We start from the raw sequence: 21,050 nt of genomic DNA on the forward strand, positions 1-21,050 counted from the left end.
CAGTTTCCATAGACACCGTGAGTGCATAAAATATCCCTAGCAACTGTTCTTAGATTTTTCATTTAACAAGATAATGTCACCATTTGCAAATAAAGTTATGTTCCATTGTTTCAGGAAATGTATAACAGGTGCTTCTTTCTTTAAATTTTTATATTGAAAAATTCAAGAGCTGTATTGATTGTGCCAAGTTGCTGCACTTTACTGCACTATACATCCTTTTATTTTTAAATAGCACTTCCAATTTGTAGAGTGTTTTGCACAGCATGAACTTCTTTGGAGCTATGCAAATATTAATAAATGTCACTCTCCAATCCATTTAGATGGATGTAAGTTAAGGGTATATCAGCTTTCAAGTACAGCAAAAACTGAGACAAATGTTGCAATTCAAGAGCAAAGAGTTCTGAACAGTAAAGAAACAACGTGTAGCAACCTTGAGCTAATTCAGTTTGTCTCATTTCAGTGTAATCCTAAAAATATTTATTATCTACTTTTGGAAAGACACTGCTTGGCAGTATTATGTATATAGAAATAAACAAGATATGGTCATTGACCTTAAAATTTCTACTACCCATCAGGAGAAACAGGCATGGACACAAATTTATAATATTGGACACGTACTAAAAATACAAACAAAATGCTATGTAACAGAGAAGGGAGTGATATTAATGCTGAATAAAGACATTCGTTCATTGGGAAGCTGACATTGGAGCTGTATCTTGAAGGATGGGTAAGGTTTAAACTGATGAAGATGATACCTGTTAATGACAGAAATGCATCTGATAATGAGAACAATGGGATCACGGGCAAGATGGCAGCAAATAAAAGGAAGAAAGCAACAGGGAGAGGTTGAATGGTGTGACTTTGTTATAAGGTAAAGGCATGATGAAGGGATGAGATAGATGGCAAAGATGTATTTGAGGTCAGATCACAGTATCTATAAATGGTATGCAAAGAACATTAGAGAGTCCATCTTGTATATTTAAAAAATCTTTTTTAGAATAGAGTTTTATTAAATTAGCTATAGGTACATATCTTGACAGATTATGTATTTACACACATACAGGCACACAACTAAGATCACTCTTTCTTATATAAGCACTTTATAGCTACTCTGCAATGATTATGTTCATTTATAAATAAACACAACACCTTTATTTCTGTAAAAGATCGTACAACACCTCACCTATTTGAAATTTATGAATCTGAAAATCTCCTTTATGAATGCAGTTAAGCACCAATCAATAAAGAAAATATAAGTAGGTTAAGAAATATTAATGTCACACAGTCAATGAATGAAATTGCCTATTCTTTTTCACAAGGGGTACCTTCTGGATATTGCTTGTGGACTGTTTATTTTATATACAGTTCTTATATGTATGACTGTTTGACCTTTCAGCCCAAGAAGCAACACGTTAACAGAGGGAAGAAGAGGCATGTTAAGAAATCACTCAAGGTTAGTGGGAAGTGGCAACAGTTGAAAATTAAAATTATACAAATAATTTAAAAGAACTCAAATTTGATAGGTAATTTTGTTAGGCAAATAGCTGGAATAATTTTAAAATGTCTGATATCACATGGTATAATTAATGTGTATATAGAGCTCTATATTCCCTAAAATAATTTAGGTCTCTGTGATCATTAGAAAACTATTCTTTTCATTAAATGTTTAAAAGAAAAGTAAAAGCATGTAATAAGTATAAAGCTAAACACTTAGATATTGAAACCATATCTGTCTACTTCCAAATAAAAACTGTTTTAACAAACAACTCTAAAAAATTTGAACCATGTGTTTCTAGTCATATACACATAAACCAGAAATTGTACTGATATTTTTACTGTTGGTTTGAATTTATCTGTTTTCATCTCACATTGTGTCCTCCAACTACTTATCTTAGTATCCAATTTCACCATCACCACATATTTCCAAACTATGATTAGCATGGTGCAAAGGTACATAGTAGGCTCCAGTAAATATAAAATGAATGAGTGAGGGGATGGATACCACCAGCCTCTGCTTTGTGGCATTGTGCTGTGTTCAGGTCATTAACTCTATTAAGGAGAGAAATGCACAGCTATAATATATAGCGCCTGGGTCTAAATGCATCCTGTCTTATGGGCATTCAGAAGTAAGTGATAATAGGGGGAACTGTTAACATGGGAACCCCATCTATTACTGGAAATATCTATGACAAAACATGATTGGCTTGATTAGTCTACTAACCGTATTTTTCCAACATCAATGATATAATGAATTGTAATTTCTCCACAAAGAAGTTAGAATCCCTGTGTTTGACGTTCTTTTATTATTTTTTTCCTACTACAACACATTTTTAGGGAAAAAAATTTATAACAGACGATGGGAGGAAAAAACAAATCTTTGTTACGTTTAAAAAATTTACTTTGTTTCCTTTGTTAATATTTTGCAATTTCAATGTTTTATATTTTTAGAAAATGAAAATAAGTATTTAAAATTATTTATAGTGCCCTTGGATCATGTAAACTAGGGTAGATGAGCAACTGAAGCAATTGGAAGACCACACATGAAGAGGATATGTGAAATATAGTGATTTTGTTTATTTTTTTAATATCATCACAAAGTAGTAGTGAATATTGGGCGAAAAAAGAAAAGTCAGTGTCAGCCTATACATGCCTTACATGAATGACTTGAATTTTCAGCTTATCGAAGTCTGAATCTAAATTTGTATATGCATACTTGATAACGAAGGAAAATAGATAGGGTCAAATTATAAATAACAGGAAAAGGGAAGCATATTTAGACCATACTTTCTTTTCTCATCATAGGTGGAGCTTCATGATATTAAATCCTATGCATTTACTAACACATGGACCTTCACACAGTTTGAATCCCTGGCACTACATAGGCCATGGCCTTTGCAAAAAATCTAAATATCCTTAAGCGTCTTTAGAGGTTTCTGGAAGATTGTGCACATAACCAAGTTTTCCACAATATTTTCTTTTTAAATCAAACTCTGTCTATGTGACACACAATGTGTGAATTCTAAACTGATTTCTGCTCATGTTTTATTAGGATATTTGTGCTTTGACTGAGTGGCTTTAAATGACAGTTTTAGTTTCTTTATGTTTCTAACATGCGTGTTTTGAGAAAGCAGAGAACTGTATGGTTCAACCTCCTCAAAAGCACCTCACTAACTTCTTATTGAACTGATTACAGGCATATGTTTTGCTGACAGGTGACATTGGTACATTAAACAAAAAATACATAATCTTCCACGTATTCTCTCTTGTATTGTCAGCTCATATTATGAGGGCTAGGTGCTGCAATGTCTACTTTATAAACCACCAAGGGATTGAAAATCATTCGAAAGGCAGCAAAGAGTTAGTGATGATATAATCATCACTTAGATTCAGAAGCTCTGGACTTAGATAATTTTCTAGTATTCTGTAGAGTTAATCTAATAACAAACAGAAGGAACATGTGCCCCTGGAGGTAGGCTAGGTTCCTGCTCTCAATTATCCTCCTCAGGGCCAGTTCCAGATCAACCTCATTTTGCAGCTTTCTTTTATTTAAAAGAAAAAAAAAATGTATCTACATATATATACATATGAGCTCCAGATATTTTCCTCATTTTACCTTTCTTTCCTAATTTCTACTTTCTTCTTTTGTACTTGAACCTCTGACCCCTGCCTAGATGCGGACAGGCTGCTAAACAATAGGAAACAGGATATATCTATTTCTCCCCTAATGGCTATTCTGAAAAATAGAAATTCAAACTTTTGTATTTTTAAGAGGGTTTAATGCTGGTAACTAAAAGAAATGACAAATAGTGAATAAAGCAAGAATCACTTGAAGAATTATTTAGTCCAAAAAATATTTTAAAAAATAACTAGCTGGTCATTCCTGATTTTTATTTAGATTTGTTTTAAGTGAATTTAGGTGTTATAGGCCCTGTCTGTCATGCTTCCCTCTGTATTTATAGCACTAAAGCAACATCTTACACATACTAGGTGCTAAGCAAATATCTTCTTAATAGCTAAATGAAAACCTGCATGAATGATTTACCTTCTCATAACTCTGTGTCTTGCCTTACTTTCTACACGTCTAGATTTGTGCTCCTTTAACAGTCAGCATACTGAACCACATTTAAGAGAATATATATTTATTCTTTACGTCTATGTTGAATGTAAATCTCTGTAATTCTATCATTTGTCCATCTATCTTTGTACCATTTTGCTTTCCTGAAAGGCTTTGATTAACCATTATTTTAAAGTCTACTCCTACTTTGAGGTAAAACATTATTCTCCTGTTGTTCCAAGTAAAAGCTTTACAAACTGTGCTCTTTAGAACATTAGTTGCCAATGATGCTTTATGTAATAGGATTCTGTGGCCTAGTCAAGATTAACACTAACATAATTATAGTTCTGAAAAGCCCTGCAATGAAGGAACCTATTTAATTATGTTTAAACTGATTCTCTATCTTTATTTGACCAAAGACAACTTTTTTTCCAAACAAACCCAATATTCCATCCAAATGAAAATATTGTTTCACAGGATACACATTGTCATACCCTGTTCTCAGGTAATACGAGGAAGATTATTTCACAAAGAGTTATGTTCCACATACACTTTGAGGGAGAAATTTGTTCAAAACCTACAAGCTATGACAAAACTGTCTCCATTTTTCACCTCATCCCCAAGTTTCTGAGGACCTCCAATTCTGATTTCACTGGCAAAAGAGAGATGAAGGCCACCCTTATTACACAAATGATTCAAACCACCTATGGTCACCAGCCACAGTTACTTCCATAGGTTCTCAATATCATGGATGTCTCTACCTACAGCTCTTTACATATAGATCTTAGATTTAAGTAATTACAGCCTGATAATAAACCTACAGTTAAAATAACATGTACAATTCACCTAGAACAAAGGAGGTCTGTTCTCTCACAGTGTCTTAATATATTTATTCTCAAATAGAATTTGTCCAGAGTTAGTTCAAGGTCAGTGTGAAGAACACAGAGCTCATAAGTAAATTCGTATTCCATGGGTGTATACAGGAGATTCAGAAAGGATTGACATATTTGAATTCTGAAGTATAGGACCGATTTAAATGTTTTCTGATGAGTCATGGTTCTACTTATTTTACTGTGCAAATATGAGTAGAATAATATACATTTATATATTTGTACTACAAGCTGAGTTATAAAATTTAGATAATTTTTCAAATAGATAGAATTTAGGTAGAATTCTTACTTTTGATTCTCTACTGTTTTACTCAATGAACTGGAGGCAATTAGAAAAATCTGAAAACAATTTCTAAGAATGAGTTCTAATAAAGCATGCCTCATAGTTAGCATTTCTTATATTAACACCTATCATTTTCTAAATTAGAACTTTGAACAGTGTTCACAGAAGGCAAGTGCAGTTTCAAAAATGTTTTTAAAGATTTGCTATTGGAACTGCCCTGGAAAAAAATAAGGAACATAGCTATTGTGTCATAAAGTATAAACATAATGGTGAGGTATACAATTTGCTGTAGGAATTACTCTCATTAAAATTTAGCTACATCCTTCAGTATTTGACCACTTCTTTGGACTTTTTTCCGTTAATAATTTAAAAATTGATGATGATTTTGTATCTAAATATAAAATATTAACCACTCTCTACTCATTGGGAATTCCTTTTTAGTAGGAAACCATTCTGATTGGCTTAAAAAGTCATTTAAGGACTTAGCATAGCTCTGACATCTTTGCCTAGCTGCCTGTGCAGGGAGGTTTTGGCTAGTAATCCTAATTATCTATTCAGGAAGTTGGCCACCAGCTTAGCTGCAGCTATTGTAAAGTATCAAGGATTCCACCCTCAAAAAGGACTTTTCTATGTTATTGTGTGTATGTGTGTGTGTTTACTGACAAACCTGTTTGGTATCTTTTAGTCCTTGTAAGACTTTCTGCCCCACTGGAGCTTACAATCTGTTGTAGGGTATAGGCAATAACATCATATGTATGCGTGTTTGTGTGTGTGAGTATAGTAATGTGTAGTAATGGCAAATCCAGTGAAAGGGGCTGCTACCCGTGAGGTAATCAACCAAATCTTCTCTGAAGTGACACTAAAAAAAAAAAAAAAAATCAATCAATGAAAGTGAAGGAGAAAACTATGTTAGGATTGAGGACAATGGTGCTCAAGTGTGGGGAACAGCAAATAAAAAGCCATTGAGAAAAAAGCATATGTGAGGCACAGCTAGAGACTCATGTAGCATTTTCATTTCCTTAGAGAAATGAAATGGTCACTGCCAGTCTCCTATGGAAATTATAACACAGTTAAATCTCCAAAAAGTGTTTAGGTCTTTAAAGGAACAGCTTTGCTTTTAAAGTGAGAGACAACAGTCCTGGCAGAGTCTGTTTTATGGGTTTGAATATTTTAAATTGACTTACTTAATGCCAGCATAAGAGACAGGAACAACTTCATTATTTTACTGAGACATTTGCAAATAGCAAAATGTTACCAATGCTATTTTCAGTATAGAAAATAGGATTTTTGCTCAGAATGTTTCCAGTCTTCAATGTATATCTTTTAATTTGTTGTATGCAGTGTTTATAATAAAAAATTATTCTAAAATAAAAGAATGAATGGCGTTTCAAAATATAATTATGAAAATAACCAGGGTAGAGAGGGGAAAGAAAGCTAAATGGCTTATGGATTTGTAATGGAAAGGTATTACTTGTTGTTTCAATGGCTCCCTGAGTGTTGGCACCCACCTTGCTTGTTTTGAACTTTTACCTAGTTATTGCCTATCTCTCGGCATTCATTTCCAACATGTATGAACAATAAATACCCTGACGATTTCCCATTATTCCTCTCCTTTTCATTTTCACCCAGTTACACTCAAATTACCCAGTGAGAATGCTTCTCACATGCCACAGCTACCCCACCCAAACATTTGCTCATGAATCCTTGCTCTGCTCTTTCCTTTCCTGCCATGACCAAACTTCGAGCTTTTGATGACTTTGTGTGGCCCTCTGAGCATGCCATGCCTCCTCTCTAGAACCTGTGAGGATAATAAATAATTCAATATCACATGCCCCTTCTAGTGTAATTTCCACAGTCATTTTGGAGTGATCCTTAAAGACCCCACTAGGGGACTTACTCTCCCATTTACAATACAATATTGGACCTCGTTATGTAAATGAAGTGCTGAAATTGAAATGATTTCTTTATTTTTATAAAATAAATGTTTACTCTACCTTTGGATATACAAACCAGACTACCATATTTGAGAACCCTCAAAACAGTACATGTACATTTTGTGATTAAATAAGCAACTCCCTTTAGATCTACAAAAAAATGACTATAACTAGTCAAAACAGGCATGGGCAAGAGTGTTGTTCACAGGGAGAGAATAGCTGGAGAGACAGGAAAAGTCCAGGAAAAGCGAGCAATGAAAGATCCCAAGCAGCCTTGATCTCAGACATCTCAGACCCAGAGCCCCGTGGTCTGGGCAGAGTTGAAGGAGAAATCAAGTGACAAAATAAATGACAAGGCCATGGGGAACAAGCTTTATAAGAATTTAAGGGGGATTCCCTGGTGGCGCAGTGGTTGAGAGTCCACCTGCCGATGCAGGGGACACGGGTTCGTGCCCCGGTCCGGGAGGATCCCACATGCTGCAGAGCGGCTGGGCCCGTGAGCCATGGCCGCTGAGCCTGCACATCCGGAGCCTGTGCTCCGCAACGGGAGAGGCCACAACAGTGAGAGGCCCACGTACCGCAAAAAAGGAAAGAAAAAAAAAAAAAAGAATTTATGGAACCGGGCCATACATGATATTAGAGACCCAGGCAAGGTGAGATATCAGAAACGAGACAAACAGTTAGGAAAGCAGAAGGGAGTCAGCAGTGACAGTGAAAAGTTGAAAGAGAGTGATGTTTACCTCAGACAGAAAATTTGCAAAGAATTCCTATGATAACAAAAGTCAGTCCTAGGAAATAGTCTGATTGTGGCCTTAACATAGGAGTCAGTGAGTTACTATAGGGCTATAGCTACCTGGTTGGATTGGGCAATGTGTTGCAAAGAGTAGTTCTGACAGGAAGTGAACAGGCATGGATTTATGGATCATCTCCTGTGGCTACAGGTACTTGAGTTGCGGTCATAATGTACAGCCTGCTGTACAACTTGTTTGAATCCGATGTTTACCAGTCACATTCCCTTTGGGGTCTCTTTAGAGGAGTCAGGATGTGGCGCTATTAATTTAAATGAGAGAAGACATATATTTGAAAAGGCTCCTATAAGCATTTCTCTGTGACTTTAAAACAATCTGCTTTTTCTCCCCCCCACATGGAATGAAATTAGACTTTAAATCTCATTACTGAGATTGAATGTTTCACGTGGATTATTTCTGCTGAAAGGAATATAAATTCTTCACTCCCTTACTGGGTTTTGGAAAGCCTGGCTAAGGAGACATACCTGTGGAAATGAGGAGGTTCTAACCTCATCAGTTTAAGTGGAGACCATTTAAATAATTACCTTGCACCAAGTAATATATTCTGCTGTCCTATGAATCAATGCCACTTTTTAATGTTTTTCCTTTTCATTTGTATTAATAACCTCAATATCCCCTTATTAAAGGTGACCCCCAAATATATCAAAGATTAATAATGTCATCCCAGTATACATTGATTTTGATTGAGTTATTAATATAATTTATATCCACAAAGAATACATACTACCTAAGACAGCATTTTCCTCTTTATTCTCATTATTCATCTTTAGAATATACACTTTGGGGATATATATGGTGGAAAAAAATCCATGAAAATATCCTCAAGAAAATCATAAACCTTAGAATAATATATAAAAACTTGTTTACTCTTTTATTTTACTCTGCAGGCCAAATATTTCTGCACTTAAAAATCGTAAGCTTACTCCTTTGTGAACGGTTCTGGGCTTTGTTTTTGAGACAAGATATCCTATAATGAAAAAAAATCATTTCAAGAAAGCCATGGGGGTAGAATGAATTGATAAGTATTAAGCACCTACTGTATAATAGCACTCCCTTGAGCTATTTACAATCTCTAAATCCTCACAACAGACCTATGAGGTACGGACCATTAAACTCATTTTTTCAAGATAAGGAAACGGAGAGGATAAATTATCAGTGTAGGCTCACTCAGTGGGACAGTGGCTGGGTTTCACATCCAGGTCTCTCTAAATACAAAGTTCATGCTCTTACAGCCTTTGTAGCCAACAATAACTGTGTGGCCTCTGGATTCTCAGGGAAGTGTGTGAAATGGAGCAGATCAAATATGAACACTTCAGCAGTGGGGCTAGCAGCAGGAGAGGAATAGCTGTCATCTGGAATAGATTGTAGAGTAGTGTTTTCTGTTCTCTTCTGATATACAGTCTGTATATAAGGGCAAGATGTTAAGTTCATTTTGGCACAAGACTAGTCTAATAAATTTTTTTAAAAAAAGACACAAACAAAAAAACCAACAAAGCTAGCACAGTCTGTGAAATTATTGGCAAACCGTTGTGGTATACTATTTGCAAAAATTACCTCAAATCTTCACCCACTGCTGTATCCACATCTTTGCAATGCTATTCTTCCAATAGTTTCATCAGAAATTAGAATCTATTTACCTTTTCTATATGGGCTGGTCTTATAATTTGCTTTGTTTAATAAAATGTAGAAAAAGTAATGGTGTGCCAGTTCCAAGATTTGACCTCAGAGAGCTTGTACTCTTCTACTTGTTCTCTTGGATCCCACCATTCACCACTATGTGAATAAGCCCAGGCTAAGCTTTTCCATCTAACAGCCAGATAGCCAGTTAAACCTGAATCTGACTGTCCTAGAGTCACCACCTCCACTCAAACTTCCAGCTGATAGCAAATCCAAAAGTAAACCCAGCTACAAACAGCCAACCCTGAAACTTATCATCAGATGTGTCCAACCAATCTATGACAATAATAAACACTTTTTTATAGTTTTAGGGTAGTTTGTTATACAGCAATAATTAACTTGTATAGCTGGTAAATCATATGGCTTTAAAATAAAAACAAACACATACTCAGGTACTTCACTTTAGGCAAGTAAATGAATGTCAGTGGTTATTGATGAAAGCCAAGATGGCTCAGGAATTCTGTCTTCCTCTGTGAAAAACATACACATAATGTTTGACATGGCACTATGCAGTATTTTCTGATTGCTGTAATTTCTAACATGGCTCAGAAATAAGAATAATTATCTGATACTTTAGTCTTTCTCAGAAGTCAAGAATTGGAGGAGGCAATGGAGTTTAGTACTTATCCCATTTGGAAACATTACATGGAAACTGATATCCAGGAGAATATATGTATAAATGCAAAGATATGAGGATTGTATGTAAATTTTTAAATTTCACTGTACAACTCAATAAGATGTCTCTCACATCATATAAAAACGATTAAATCTCAGGTATTCTGTGATTTTAATGACTAAAAAAGAAAGCACATTCTTAGCCTTCCATTTATGTCCTACCGTTATAGACTTGCCACTCTGATTGGGTTGAACCTGTCAGAAGTGTTACAAATTTTGAAATGAAAGTCTGGCCAGAGAAAATAGATTCAGTTTTTGCTGAATGGAAACATCTGAGGAAGCAGAAAACCAGTGTTCCTATTGTTTATCATGTAGACATTTGAATTTAATGAACTGTTATACAGACTTGCATCAGTTAGAATCATTTTGATTTTCTAAATATCTGGTATCATTTTGATTTTCTAAATATCTGGTACATAAAACATTCTGCAAAATGTACACTATTGAGTAAAGTTTCATATTTACTTAAATATTTTTAACGCTGCTTATTTCCCTCAACAATTTTAAGATATTTGTGTTATTAAAAAACACGTAGGGCTTCCCTGGTGGCTCAGTGGTTGAGAGTCCGCCTGCTGATGCAGGCGGGTTTGTGTCCCATTCCGGGAGGACATGGGTTTGTGTCCCATTCCGGGAAGATCCCACATGCCGCGGAGTGGCTAGGCCCGTGAGCCATGGCCGCTGAGCCTGCGCGTCCAGAGCCTGTGCTCCGCAACGGGAGAGGCCACAACAGTGAGAGACCCGCGTACCAAAAAAACAAAAACAAAAAAACAAAAAAACACGTAAAACAGGATTGTTGAAATATATAATTGAATGTAACACAAACACAATTTAAAAGGAGGAAAAAATAAAATTACTCTAGAGATAGGGTGATCTGATTATTATAACTGAGTACAAATTTGAGTTTTCAGCTTTCTGAGAGCTTAGGCATAATAAGAGTTATTGGAGACTTATTAAGATTCTACTATATGTTAGTCAATAGTTTAAGCAATTTATCTGTTTTATTTCACTTAATCTACAATACAATAATCCTATAATACATAAGGCTATATATTATGTTTTGTAGCAGAAGAAGTACAGGATTTATAGCCAGATGCTCTAGTTCATATCCTGGCTTTGCCATTTACAAGCCATATAACATTCTCAGGCTTCAATTTCCTAATCATTAAAATGGAAGTAATAAATAACTCATTCACTTTTTATTTATTCATTCATGCAATTAGCATACATAGAATAGTATTTTGCTACAAGAAATAGCTCGTGTGTGTGTGTGTGCTTGTGTGTGACAAGGCAGATTCAGAATAAATAAGTGTGCCAAACATTTTGTACTCATCTTCTAAATAGAGAGGAATAATTAACAAACCTATAGGTAGCTCACAGCCTAGTGTCAAAGAGAGGTAGCTAGACAAATATTTAAGGGGCAAAAGAAAGTGTTTTGAATAGTGTATTAGTTTGATATTGTTGTAAAACAAATTACTAGGAAAGTATTGGCTTAACCAATTACATCTACTGTCTTGGAATTTCTGTGGGTCAGGACTCCAGACATGGTTTAGGTGGGTCCTCCGCTCAGGGTCTCATAAAACTGCACTCTAGGTGTTGGCCAGGCTGCTTTCACATTTGGAGTCTCAAGTGGGAAAGAATCCACTTCTAAATCCATCTGTAGTTAACAAAATTCATTTCCTTGTAGCTGCATGACTGAGGACCTTGGATTTTTCCTGTTTCTTGTCATGTGGGATTCTTCAACCTGGCTGTTTATTTCATCATGCCCACAAGAAAATCCTCTAGCTCTAGCTTGCTAAGAATTTGTCTTACATGACATAATGTAATCACAAAGTGACATCATTTTATCTTTACCTTACTTAATTGATCAAAAGCAAGTCATGGGTCCTTCCAACACTCAAGAGAGGGGGGGTTACTCCGAAGTATAAACACCAGGAAGTGGGACTCATTGAGGATCACATGATCACACTAAGTTCTATTCTCACACTAGGGTCTATTTATTACAAGTGCACAGAGAAGGGAAGAAGAAATTTGATTCTAAAGTATGTCAGAGAAAGGCTTATAAGTAAAATGACATTTGCAGCTTTAAAATATTTATGAAATTTCACCTTGTGAAGTAGAATGACAGGAAGGGGAGGTGAAAGTATTCCAGGTAATTCTTGAGAAAACTTATTAAGAGTAGGGATAATGTATCATAGATCTTATTATCCCTCACATACCCTTTCATAGTACCCTGCAGATTAGCATGATTAATAAATATTATTTTAATCTATTGATTTCATTTATGTTCACATTATCTTCTTACTTGACATTTGACATAAAGTAAAATTTACAACTAAACACAATTAAAAATAAAATTATTTAAAAATGACTAGTCCGCTGATATCTTCATTTTAAAGAAAGTTCTTAAATTTACCAATGAATTGACGTATATCAGTATTATTTATATTTTTAACTCCACTTTTGTTTCCTAGTTTGTATTATTTTGTGTTCATGTTTTGTGTTTGTCTCAATTTGTGAAACTTTTTGATATTATCTATGTCTAAATCACATGAGTATCTTATTCAACTGTTCAACTCAAACCTTTTTTACACAATATATTACGTATTAATACTGTTCTTACTGAACCAACTAAATGAAGTGACAAGAACAAATTTAGCTTTAGCGTCTATGATGCTGTGTTTGCCAATCACAAACTTTAGCCACTTTACAGAAATGGACAATTTGGACTTTTCTTGTCTTTGACAGTTGGATTTGAACTCATTCTATCTAACAGTCAAATCAATTTATATAGATATAAATTAAAGCACAAAATAGAAATAATATTTTTAATCATTTAGGCGGTAACAGTAATGTGGTATATACTTTGAAGAAGCATTATAAACCTAGGGTTACTACAACAATAAAACTTTTGATTGATAGAGAGTTGCCAATTACAAACTGATAAAAATATCAATAAATATAAACTATATTATTATTACCTTTTTCTTAATCATATGAATTTAGTGTTTGCTGATAAAGACTTGCCTGTACTTCCTCCTCATCTAAGGTATTGAAATATAATTATTGCAATTTAATTAAATGTATATAGAAACACAGTCTTTCTGTAAGTAAAAGTCCAAGCTCTGGGTCTGTGTCCTTAAATACAAACCCTTACTCCACCATTATGAGTTGTGGGACCTTAAGTAAATTAATAAAACCTCCTGTTCTTCAATTTCTTTATTATAAATTTAAGATAAAAATAATATCTATTCCATGTGGTTATTTTGAGGTTTAAATAAATTACTACACATAAAGAATTTAAATAAGTGAATACTTAAAGTTTCATGAGTATACAATAATGTTATTATTATTTTGTGAAATTTTGAAGATACAGAAAGCCGATATATTTTTATTTCTAGAGGTACAGATTATTTATTTTTAGAAAGCTCAAAAAGATAACTGATTTTAACATTGCTAAAATATGACTAAAATTAATTAAAGGTACACTTGGAGCATGCTACTATGGATGTGATCTAAAAAACACATTTATCTCTATGATTTTTTTTGATTTAGTAATCTATCATTTGAGTAACAATAGTGCTTTATGGTCTTATCTTCCAACATATTTTTGAGAGATGTTTCTAAAAACTACATAGTTAACCAAAGTAAGTATTTCTATTATCAAAATAATGTATGTTTCTAGGATTTTAGTTTGCAAAAGTCATAGTATTTGCAAAATTATTTTAAATTATGGAACATCCTAAATATTTATTTTGAACATAGTATGTTCACTATATGAAAAAAGTATAATTCAAAAACTTATATATACCTTGAAAATCACGTTAAATTTTTTGCTTTATGTTGGAAATGTTAATCTCCTTATTTATTTATTCATTTGTCTTTTATAGTATGCTGCTGTTTTGCAGGAGGCAATAGATATGGTGACTTGTTTCTGTGTTTCTCATTGGGGGCAGTTAAAATTGATTTTGCACTTTCTGTAGATATTGATTGGAAAGGAAACCTTGTAAATTTCTACAGTCTGTTAATTTACCAAAGTTATTTATTAAACATAAGTGGTCCTTAGTATTTAATTCATGCAGATGACTAAACCCAGTCACAACAAGCAAGAGTAAAATTCATATTAGTTTTATAACATTAGTTTTACCTATATGTGTATATACACACACACGTGTGTGTGTGTGTGTGTGTGTGTGTGTGGTGTGTGTGTGGAGAGAGAGAGAGAGAGAGATCGACTATATCAGATATATTTTAGATGAATAAAAGTAGACTGTTAATAAATAATCAATAATTGTAAGTGCTTATAGAAATATAATTATAATTTATATAAATTTTTCATAGATCATGCAACCAATATTAGACTAAGGTGATTAATGATATGACTAAATGTTTTCCTTTTTAATTCAGGAATTCTTTTAATCCCTTAGAGAAGTTTAACTTGATTTCTGAGATTAGGAGAAATACCTATTTTATGCTCTCATAGTCCCATGTTTCTTTTCTTATAATTTTTTCACTCACAGATATAGTCTTCTTTGCATACATTTTTGATTGCTATCTTCCTCTTCCCCTGCTTCTAAGAGGGCAGAAAACATGTCTGTTTTGTTCCACATGGAATCCCAGCAATCAGCACGTTTTTGACACATAGTAGCTGCTCAATAATTGACTGACTGAATGAATGAATGAATGAGTTAGGCTGTGGAATTTCTTATGTTTGAGACTTGGACAGAAGCACTGCATTATCAGCACTAATGCTTATGCTGATTAATTTGGAAGAAAGATATAGGCACATATATAAACATTTAAAAAATGATTTGGAAACAAAACTGAAAGAATGTCATACAAATACCACTGAAATTGGCTCTAATTTCACCAAGAATATAACTGATAATACTGAAATAAAATATTTCTTTCCGAAAGATATTTTTGTCAATAAAAATGTTTGATTTTGGGCTTCCCCGGTGGCGCAGTGGTTGAGGGTCCGCCTGCCCATGCAGGGGACACGGGGTCGTGCCCCGGTCCGGGAGGATTCCACATGCCGCGGAGCAGCTGGGCCCGTGGGCCATGGCCGCTGAGCCTGCGCGTCCGGAGCCTGTGCTCCACAGCGGGAGAGGCCACAACAGTGAGAGGCCCGCGCACCGCAAAAAAAAAAAAAAAAAAAAAAAAAAAAAAAGTTTGATTTTTAAAAATGTGTGTATTTTAAAATTTACAATAAATCTATTATAAATCATAATCTCCTCCCTAATGGTTCTTTTTTATAAGCCATTCTCCCTACAACCTAATCTGTAACATACAAATTTTTATTGCACTGAGTACCAATGTGAAGAGCGTAATTTTTTGTTTTTTTCTTATGGAAGGGAATTACTTAAAGGGTAGGATCAGAGTCTTAAATTACCGTCTAATTGCCCTTAGGCTCTTGCCTCAAGCTAGTGTTTTCCTACAGAGACATGAACTTTATAACCCTACAAGAAATGGAGAGACCAAGATCAGCCAGGGTAAAGTAGACCTTCTACTACTACCATGTTCTTGCAAAGAATCATCCAAGGTCCTGGCTTGCCAATTTTTAATATTGTATTAGGAACATTCACTTTTATAACAAGTCAAACTAATGCTTCTTTTAAGTTCAGATCCAGAAGTTTATTTCCAAATAATAAGAAACCTGTACCTATTTTACACTTGAAAGAAGTTAAATAATAAATGGAAGTTTTGTTCAATTTCTATTGTTTTACCATACCATTGTTCCAGTACTTTTCTGTCCTAAAACATGAAAAAAAAATTCAGTTGAATTCTCCAATTCATAACTTGCTATATATTCTTTGATTCAGTAACTGAATGTTTCCCTCTTTTCTCTTAAATTTTCAGGGAGGCAAAAACAAAATAATACTTATTTGAGAGTGAAATAAGTAATACATGGAGAAGCATAACGGTAAACATGTTGTTTTTATTCACTCACACATGCACAATTATTTATTGAATTTTTGAGTGCTGGGGCAGCTGGTGGTGCTGGATATGGGTCAGGGGATTGCATATAAACACACACACACACACACACACACCCCACACTGTTACCAAACACTGACACCACTGACACCCAATTAGGTGAAAAACATGTTTACTTAAATATCTATTATGCCAGTGCCCAAATGATATATGTCTTAAGGGGAATAAGAAATACTTTAAGTAATGTATACTATTAGATACTAAGTTTTTTGACTGTACTGGTTTTTAGCTCTAACAAAAGCTCTGTGTGGTAGGTGATATTATTAACCCCACTTTACAAATGAGAAAGCTGAAGTGCAGGGAAGGTAAACATATAGTTCAAGGCCACACAACCAAGTGAGGAGCCAGGATTGGACCAGACAGGTAGACTCTGGAATCAGTGTGCCTAGTCACATTTAGATTGCTTTAAGCATGCTGATGGGATATGGTGAGTATTTGACTCCTTGTATCCTATGTTCTAAACAACCCCCCAACCATATGACATTCAAGACCATGCTTGTGTAGAACTATTCCATTATCTGCAGAGGTAGTTCTCCTATATCCAGATGCAGAAAGTAAAGAAAGGAATAGGTATGATAGATGTGGAAGAAGTGAGTAGTTCTAGAAGATGACTAAGAGGTAATCTATAAATAAAAATAAAATTAGATATTGACACCAAGATTCTGAATGAATAAACATTCACAGTCTTTTAAAATCTTATTTTTAAGGTGGTGGCTTTTAGGGTAATGGCTACAGTCAAAGTCCATGGACTATCTGAATTCAAATTAGCTGGTTAGCTAGGTGGCCCTCTTATTAGCTTTGTGGCCTTGGACAAGTTGATTAACCTCTCTGGCAACAACAGTATATACTATTGTGAGGATTAAATCACTTAATGTTTGCAATGTGATTAGAGCATCTCCTGGCACTAGTAAAATAACAATAAACTCTTCTCAAATATAACACAAGACTGAGTATAAAGAAAAGAAAAAGAACAGGCTGAATGGACAAACGTATTTCACATATGGCTACTTGTATTCACACCAAGTAGGGACTTATTATCTCCTATCCTAAAATCTGTATTTCTCAAATAGTTCACAGATTATTTTTACCAATTATTTAAAAAAAAATTTTAATTTAATTTTATTTTTGGCTACATTGGGTCTTCATTCCTGTGTGCGGGCTTTCTTCTAGTTGTGGGGAGCGGGGGCTGCTCTTCATTGTGGTGCGTGGGCTTCTCATTGCAGTGGCTTCTCTTGTTGTGGAGCATGGGCTCTAGGTGTGCAGGCTTCAGTAGTTGTGGCACGCAGGCTCAGTAGTTGTGGCAAACAGGCTTACTTGCTCCATGGCATGAGGGATCTTCCCGGACCAGGGATCGAACCCGTGTTCCCTGCATTGGCAGGCGGATTCTTAACCACTGCACCACCAGGGAAGCCCCACCAATTATTTAAAGGAAGCAACAATTTCTATTCTATACAAATTATGCCAGCAATCAGATATAAAGAGAGAAAGGCTTAATATTCTTATGAGGCTAACATATTCTTGATATAAATAATGCCATCATAGGAAAATATTATAGCTCTAATTTATATAGAAACATACATTTCAAATGTCTGAAGAAAAAATTAATGAATCTAATAGTTTATTAAAATGAATTCTAATCAAGTGCCACCTACCTCATAAAGGTAAAAAGAGTTATAAGTTAAAATATCTAGCAATGCAATTCATCATGTTAATTAAAAAAGTCTTAAAATTAACAAAATTTTTAAAATTACATAATTCAACCCTGTTTATGGCTAAAAATAAAAAAGAACACTTAGACAAAATAAGTAGAATAAAAAATGCTTATATACCTGATGGAGAATCTTTAGATGTATTCCTTTAATAATAAATGCACCATAAGGATGTCACTATTGTGTCTACATTTTATTTTAGTACTGAAGGTTGTGACCAATGCTACATGAAAAGAAAAGCATCAGATATGTAAATACAAGAAAAAAAGAGAAAAATGTCATTATATGTGGATTACATAATTATTCCTTTAATAAGCTACAATAGAATGAGGCAACAAAAATCTTGCAACCAAGATCAGCAAGTCTTAATAAGTTCTTGCACATGCAATATTTAAAGTTAAACTTCCTTATATCAACACTTCTGAAATAGAAATTGCATTATTTCTCACTATTAAGGCAAATTACAAGTATAAAATAATCACCCTGAAAATCATGGAAAATATCTTTATGGTTAAAAGATTTTTAATCATATTAAGGGACATGAAATATTTGAATTAACTTGATCATTATACAATATTTCTTACTGGGACACATCTTTGTAATGGTAATTATTTTTGCAATTATATCCTCAAATTAAAAACCCTCCAGTAAAAAATATCAGCTTGATTTTTTTTTTAGGACTTCTATAGTCATTCTCATATTTATATAGTATAATAAAAGTTAAGAAAGATCTATTAGACTTTGGAAAAGAAGATAACAGAAAGAGGATTACCTTAATGTAGTGTTATATTAAGAGATTATAGAAATAAAACCAGTCCATTTCTTGAAAGGATAGGCCTCAGATCAATGCAAAAAAAAAAAAATGTTGAGAAGCAATTCCATGTCTATATTAGTACCTGATATATGATAATCATGGTGCTACATAGGGAGAAATGCCAGATAGTTTAGCAGATAGAGCTGGGAAAACTAAATTTCTATGGAGAAAAACAATAAGCCCAGGCCTAGATTTTGCACCATATATAAAAGAGGATTCAAAAAAATGAATAAAAATAATGGAGAAGAAAAATATTTGTATCCTAGAGGAAGAGAAAAACTTATTACCAAAAGAACAGATCTTATAAGATTAGAATTGGTAAGCTAAATTTTATCCAAATAAAGATTTCTGATAAGAGAAGAGCAGCACTGATTAGGAAGATATTTTCAATGTTTCTGGAGATCACTAGGTATCCATTAGCAGGTGAATGGTTAAATGAAATATGGGGAATTCATGTGATAGAGGGAATGTAACAATAATTTGCAACAAATATGCAGCAACAGATAGCTCAAATTGTTGAATGAGAAAAATAGGAAAAAATAATGCAAACCCTTAATATTATTTGTAAACATACAAACATGCAAAATGTTACTGCTTATATTGCAAAGATACATATAAGTTAAGAACATATATTAAATATTTTAGAGTACCTGCTTTGTAGGGGTGATAGCAGAAATGGAAAAAGAAACTCAAGAAGGGATTTACATGTACCATGATAACAAGAGTGTGGTCCCTGAACAACCTACATCACTTTTTAAAAACAGAAATGTACAAAATCTGCTGTGGAAGGATTTATTCCCTGAATAGAATACATCACCCAACATTTTCCTAGGACATTACTGCAAAATAATGGTGATGATGATGATGATAATAATAATAATAATGATAATAATAAAGCATTCCTTGAGAACTTACTATGTTCATTTTACCTACACATAGTGAGAAACTGTAATTCCCATTTTTTAATGCATATAAAGTAATACACTGTACAGATAATATAATGGTACATTCATCTCAGTTTATTCTCTAAGTAGAGAATTGTCTTCCCATCAAGAAAACACTGTCTTTTCTTATTGTAAACAACAGCAGAATATGCTACTCTCACAAACAGAAAGCATCCACCAGAAAAAACAAGGCACCGAATACTCAGAATATGAAAAATGAAGGACTGCATCGTCAATTGGCCATTTTCTTTTTTTTTAAAATAAATTTATTTATTTTTATTTTAGGCTGTGTTGGGTCTTCGTTGTGGTGTGCGGGCTTCTCTTGCTGCCAAGCACGGGCTCTAGGCACGTGGGCTTCAGTAGCTGTGGCACTCGGAGTCAGTAGTTGTGGCTCGCGGGCTCTAGAGCGCAGGCTCAGTAGTTGTGGCACACAGGCTTAGTTGCTCCGCGGCATGTGGGATCTTCCTGGACCAGGGCTCAAACCCGTGTCCCCTGCATTGGCAGGCGGATTCTCAACCACTGCACCACCAGGGAAGCCCCAATTGGCCATTTTCATTATCCAGTAAACAGGTGGCAATTTGAAGAGCATAATCATGAAGAGCCATTCACAGAAATAAACTTACGGCACTCTGATACTAAAGACAAGTCTTTAAGCAGTCCAAGATTGGTGATAAGTGTTGGAAGTAAAAATGCACTCAACAAACACAGAGCAGTATTCCCAGGAGAAAATCTAGACAAAAATGTCTCTTTAAACACACTAATTAGGGTTTGTTATCATCTTTAATGGGGAGGTACTGAAGACCTGCACAAGAGCACACTGCATCATTTTATCCTTACTAAAGTCTGTGATTGTGCCCATGTCGACTGTTCATAGTTTTACTCTAATTCTGATGACTGATATTAATTTATTTGTTAAATATGCAGTATATCATTCTTGAAAATGAATTTTTGACAATCTTATGAATTTTTAAAAAATATTAGTATATTTCTACCTTTATAAGACGTTTGTTTAATGTATATAAAGTCATCTCATTCCATGGAAAATAACTACTGTATTTTTTTGTCTCATTTTTCACTTTTGCCTTAAATTCTCTATCATTTATATACTTTTGTATTCATTTCTACACAGCTAGAGTTCTTCTTAATGGTTTTCCATATCAAGAAGTTTAATTTTGTTTTTCTGGTCAAATATGAAGCATATGTTGAAGAGGAGCAGAATTACTACCACAAAATATGTCTCTTTGGTATAAGGATCATTTCAGTCTAA

The sequence above is a fragment of the Delphinus delphis genome, chromosome 5 (assembly GCF_949987515.2).
Source record: "Delphinus delphis chromosome 5, mDelDel1.2, whole genome shotgun sequence".
Classification (NCBI taxonomy): Eukaryota; Metazoa; Chordata; class Mammalia; order Artiodactyla; family Delphinidae; genus Delphinus; species Delphinus delphis.